A 6,000-nucleotide genomic window follows, 5' to 3' on the forward strand; every position below is an offset into this window, starting at 1 on the left:
GCCCTCTGTAAGTATCAGTAGGTCTGAACAGTGACAAACGAAAGGTAGACTGGAGAGTTGCGTGGCAGAAGACTTCTCTATTCTGAAACCCAGAAATAATTGAGAAATTAGATATAAGGGAAATATCTATAAAGAAAAGATGATTTTTCATCTCAGTCTTTGAACACACTGATTGAAAAGTTTTAGAAAGCAACTGATTTAAAAGCAACTTAAATGAGTTAACCTTTTATGGAAATTTTCAGAAAATTATAATAATTCCTTGAAAATTATAATAATTCCTCTAAACCAAGAGAAACTGGCTTTAAACTGAAAGCAAACATGGTTGCAGTTACTAAAAGCTGACATTGTTGTAAATGCTTCAAAAATTAGAAATACCTAGTATGTAGACAGAAAAAAACCCCCTCTTTTGCACATGTAAGTGTCCAGTAGCAAACTAGATTAGGTTAATGGTATTCATCTAACTAGAAAACTAAAAAATAGAAATTGGATTCTTGTCTAACATTTGGTCCCTCTATCGTTATATTCCCTAAATCTTAATTGTTTACCCAAATCCAATGCTTTAGACAAAGATCTATTTGCACATTTCAGAGATAACAGAGAACTCCTAGAAAGGAGGTTAAGAAAACTTCTTGAATGCTTACTGTAATTTGCATTTTTTGTTTGTTTGTTTGCTTAATAAGTCCTAGTAGCATGGACTGTGTCTATACCAGTCTGGCGAATAGACCAGATAAAAGAAACTTTGTCCCGCTTTCCCTTGAACTCATATTCTTTGATCCATGATTTGTATAAATAAGACAGAGGCTTCCTCTCAACTGCCTACCCAGGCATTTTTATCTGTCATTTGGTTATGTAGTCTGTGACCATTAGATTTTAACTTCTATAGACACAGATATGCCATTCTACAGATTCCAGTTTCTTTATTATTTCTTGGGCTATCTGTTTATTCAGTGTTCTTCTTGTATACTCTGTAATGGATTACATTAAAGTGTGTGTAATTTTCACAACACTATTTGAACTTTTGGTAGTTTTATTAATAGCTACATTAAACTGCTTTTGCAAAAATCAAGAATGTGCTTTACAATTGCAAGGGAAAAGAAACACCTTTGAATAACTTTAAATCAAATTAAATGTGAATAATTGCTCTTTGGAAATTCTCACTATCAATACCTAATATCAGATAGCATCTGTATTTTATAAAATTTTAGCACCAAGAATATTTGGCTTCTAAAAATTTGTCTGAGGACTATGACAGACATATGTTCCTTTTTAGGCAAAAGAACATTCAGTTCCAATACTGGATTACGGCTTATTATCTTGCCCAGAACTGCTGCCACCAAAAGCAGAAAGTTGTTCAATAAAATTTTGACAAGTTATCCACAGAGCTTTTGGTATTAGTTCTTTGTTCATTGAGTGACATTAACAGTCCCCAACTCTTCTCTGTCCTTAGGAATAACTCCTTCCACCTGGTGCAGTTGAGGAGTATTTTGTCAGTGTAGCTTGCCTTCTCTGACAGTCGAAATAGACCCTGAAATCAAGACTTCCTTTCCATCAGGGTTTGTGGATTCCTTACAATCCTGAAGAACCGTCAGACTGACTGTCTCTTGTTCACCACACCCTTCCTGGTCAGCAGTATTTGCCCTTTCTTTGGAAGTCTTTATTCCAACACTCTTGCTGTCATTTGAACAAGATCACTACTATTGCATGATTCCTTCAGAATATTTTAGTTGAATTTGTTTTCTCTCCCAATGAGATGTCTTGTGAAGCCTTTTAAGAGGTGACTGCTAAAATATGTATAAACATACACATTCTCTTTGAAAATACAGCTTCATACTCATGCAACTGTTTGGAAAATTACGAAAAGGAATTTTCTCATTACATAATGGGGATATTTGCTTGCTTTATGGCTGCCTTGCTGCTCATTGCTCTATTAGCTTAATGTGAAAGATTTTATTTATTTATGTATGTTTTAGATTATGGGAAAGACATGACTTGTGAGGGTTTTGAGATAAGAAAGGCAAGAGAAATTTTTGAAAAAGGAGGTGCTTGCTCACCATCTTGTTGTAGTTACCTGCCATTTCCTAGCCTACATCCCTTTCTGCTTCCATAACTAGAGGTTCTTTGAGCCAGATATTTGGGTTTAGACCTTTTGGTTTGAAGAATGTGGTCACAAATTAGTTTTAGATAGGTAAGGCTATGTTGGAGTAATTTGTACTCCCTGTCTCCTGAACTGTAATTTAGCTACTAAGAATAAGCTGTGATTGTTTACAGATGGACTTTGAAAATGAGGAGGAAATTATGACAGACTAAATTATTTGTAAATAATTATTTCCATAGAAAAGTGGTTCTGTGATTCTGTGGAAAGGACTTACAGTCATCTCAGTAAGATACTAATTTGTTTACCTTCAAGTCAAATCATCTCTCTAGAGCCAGCCAATTTTTATACTGAGGTGTAGAAGAGCTGTCCTATGTGGCAATGTGATGGATAACTTCATTATACAACTTAAGAAGCTCTTCTTCCCTTCCTTGTACCTTTTCACACTCTAGTTAATCACCTCACCCTGGCTAAACCAACTGCCTACTTCAGCATTAAAAGTATGCAAAATTAACATTTTACTGCACCAGGGCCAGATAAAGCAGTCTTTTCCATCTGGAAAACAGACAGCCTCGTTTAAATGATTCTGGCTTCTCTGTCCGGTGTGTAGTTCAGCTGATGCCATTTCCAATCAAGGAATTGAGTCATGTGCTCCACTTCCATCCATTCTCCATCTTTTTCCATGATGAGAATGTAGCATAGGGATGGCTGGTCTGGGCTGTCCCTGCCTTCAGTAGTGGCAGATATTGGCTGCTGAGTTTTTATGAATGGAAGAGATTACAGAGATTGGCAACTTCCAGCAGTCTGTGCTTCAGGGACTTTTCTGGGTCCAAGATGATGAAGTTCTGGGTACTGTCACTGGGCCTGATGTGTGGGCTGACATCCTGCCCAGCCTCAGCCCATCCCCAGCGAAATGTCCTGAAAGTTCCCGCTTCCCATTGTATCTAATGTGAAATGAATTTGATGTTTCTTTCTCCTTGCTTTGTAAACTTTCCATCTTTTTTGAGATGGAGGGCAGAATCAGACCTAGACACAGCATACAGCATATTGATTCACTTTAGATTTCTACAAGGACATACCAAAATTTTTGAAATTTTTGTTATTTCTTGAAATTGTTTCATAATCATGATTCTAGTTTGTAGTTTCATAAAATTGGGTGAAAATTGTTTTCATCCCTGGGGTCTAAATCATGTACAATCCTTTCACAGATATTGCTTCAATTAAAAAAAAAAAAATTATCTGTTTGAGAGATTGTTTGCCACCACTGAGAACATCAGGAATTTCAATTTTTCAGTCTTCATAAGAGCAAGGATTTGTATCTGCAAGACCTTATCTGCCCTTCCTTTAGAATTGAGATGGATTTTCCCATTGCAAGACAGGGTACTTTCTCTGTGTAAACAATGCTTGCTATCTCTCCTTAAATTCTGGGATTCTGTTATCAAACAGTAAAAACAGTGCTAAAGCAATATTTAATGATGGCTATTAAAGGTCTCTTTTTCTTGTAACTTTTCAATTGCAACATTTTTTCCTCAAAGCTTTTGTATGAATGCAGTTGGAAAAAAAACCAATATGGCATCACATTTTGTCATCATCAATCATTTGCTATGCAAATTGAGATGCCTACAGGACTTCAGAGTTCAAGGCCTGCCTGCACACGGGGCTTGTACAAACAATGAAAGATTTACTATGTGAGTAATAAGTACTTTCAGGAAAAGATCGATTACAAATGAGAGTAGAAAAGGTTATAGATAGAGAAAAAAAAAAAAAAAGCAAATGCTGATCACAAAAGAGAAAGAAAGGGATACTGATCACATCTGGTAAAATAGTTTCATGAAACACATTTATTTGGAAAATATTCATTAAGTTCTTTTGCCCGAAACTTGGGCTCACTTTTAAAATCCTGAGCAGCTTTGAAAATTGAGTGTTTTACAAATAAATATAAAGGCCATAAGCTGAGATCAAAGGTTTGTTTCAAAGAGGTTCACAAAGGATGCCTGTGCAAAAATATAGCACCAGGGAAGAAATATAGTGAGATTCTCTCAGGCTACAACCATCCTTAGATCACAACCTTTGATAAAGGTAACATCTCTGTGTTTAGTGGGCTCTGATTTTTTCTCCTTTGCATTAATTCCTGATCCCTTTTCGACTTGCTCTGCATTTCAGCAGTCCTGTGGCCAGAAGTTCCAACACTTGTGTGTTCACTGATTGAATTATTATCTTTTCCTTGTTTTGAACTTGCCACATGCTGATTTCATGCTGTGATTCTTGCCTGCTGGCATTCACTGGAAAAGTACACTCAGGATCTAGTAACAAAAGAATGGAGATTACTGTATCAGGACAAATCAGGATGGTAATATATTTCCCATTAAGACAACACAGGCTAGATTGAGGTCATGTTAAATCAAAGTCTGAAAGCTGCCACACTTCCCAAAAGACAGAAAATTCCATTCCTCCTTCTGTTGCAGTAGTCCAGTGATCTTCCCTAAATCTGTTTCTGAAAGTATTTTCCATCTCCTTTGAAGCCACCGGCACAGTTGGGTTAAAGGCAGGCTTTATGTGCAAAAATAAAATGCACTTTAAGTGCACAAGTATAGGTTGGATGTAGAAGATACTTCTCATTACCAAAATGACTGAGTGGCAAATTGAGGGGGAAAATTCTTAGGCATAAAATTACCTCTTATTTTCCTGGCTGCTGATACACCCATTGAGGAGGCTCTATTTACAGGCATGTTTTTTCACTCTGCCCTGTTGTTATGAGTAACTTGATAATCACAATAAATTCTGATCAGGCTTCTGACCATGTAGAGTTTGCAAGAAAAAAACTCTTACTCCTGATAGTCAACTCACAAGAAGGCTGGGGACTAAAAATTTGAGATACCATTTTTCAAGAAAGAGATGTCTCTATGTGGAATGAAGGACACTAAACCATCTCCAAAATAGTGCCTGAAAAATGAAAATGGAAAATGTTCTGAGACATAGTAGGTTTTGAAAAAAGGTCTGCCCTCAGATCCTATATGGCAACATTAAGTTCAGTTTCCTTTTGGAGAAATAACTTCCCACTTTTATAATAACAAATTGGGTAGAAATATATGATGAGGTGTGATAAGCGGTAAAATCCAGATAAATTTAGGGCAACCTTAATCAGGGTCTTGGGGAAAACACAAGAAATCATATTAAGAGTACTGTGCTACTTACTGCATGAACAAATTGTCCATGGCACTGGCCACTATCTTGTTTATTCTAATTTTAGTCAGGCACCTGTTGGTTAATACAGTGAATAATGATGTTTTCTATCCTCAAGGAATTTTTACTCTGTGGAGATGTCCTTACTGTCCCTGCTGGTCTTCATCTGCTTTCAGCACACTACATGTCTCCTGTAGGTGTTCTGTCATATTTGCCACTCTTAGGATACTGTTAGATCATGTTAAATGTCTCTTTGTGCCATTTTCAGGCAATTGAATGCCCCTCTTCCATCCTGTTCATTTTTGATCTGTTGGGTTCAACTGCATCTATCACAGTAAGTTCTTCTGCTTCCCTTCACACAAGGAAAGGATGAAATTCCTTTTCTAGGTCATAAATGTTCCTTCAGTTTTATTGGTTGTTGTCTTTTTTTTTTTTTTTTTTTTTTTTTTTTTTTTTTTTTTTTTTTTTTTTTTTCAATGAGGAGATGAATAAGGGTTCACAAGCTGCTCTTGCTTTGCATGTATTATTTTATTGGTCTCTTACATGTTTCCTCCCCAAAGGAAAGACTCCTGATGCTTAGTAACCCTCATTTCATGAAAATCTAACATTATAGTAGCCTATAGGTTCTCTGAACACCTTCCAGTTTCACTTCATTTTTTGTTTTAAATGAGGTGATTAGACTCAAGCACAACATTCAAAATGAAAGCAGATGACTGGTTCTCAGC

Source organism: Erithacus rubecula (genome assembly GCF_903797595.1).
Source record: "Erithacus rubecula genome assembly, chromosome: 3".
Taxonomy (NCBI): domain Eukaryota; kingdom Metazoa; phylum Chordata; class Aves; order Passeriformes; family Muscicapidae; genus Erithacus; species Erithacus rubecula.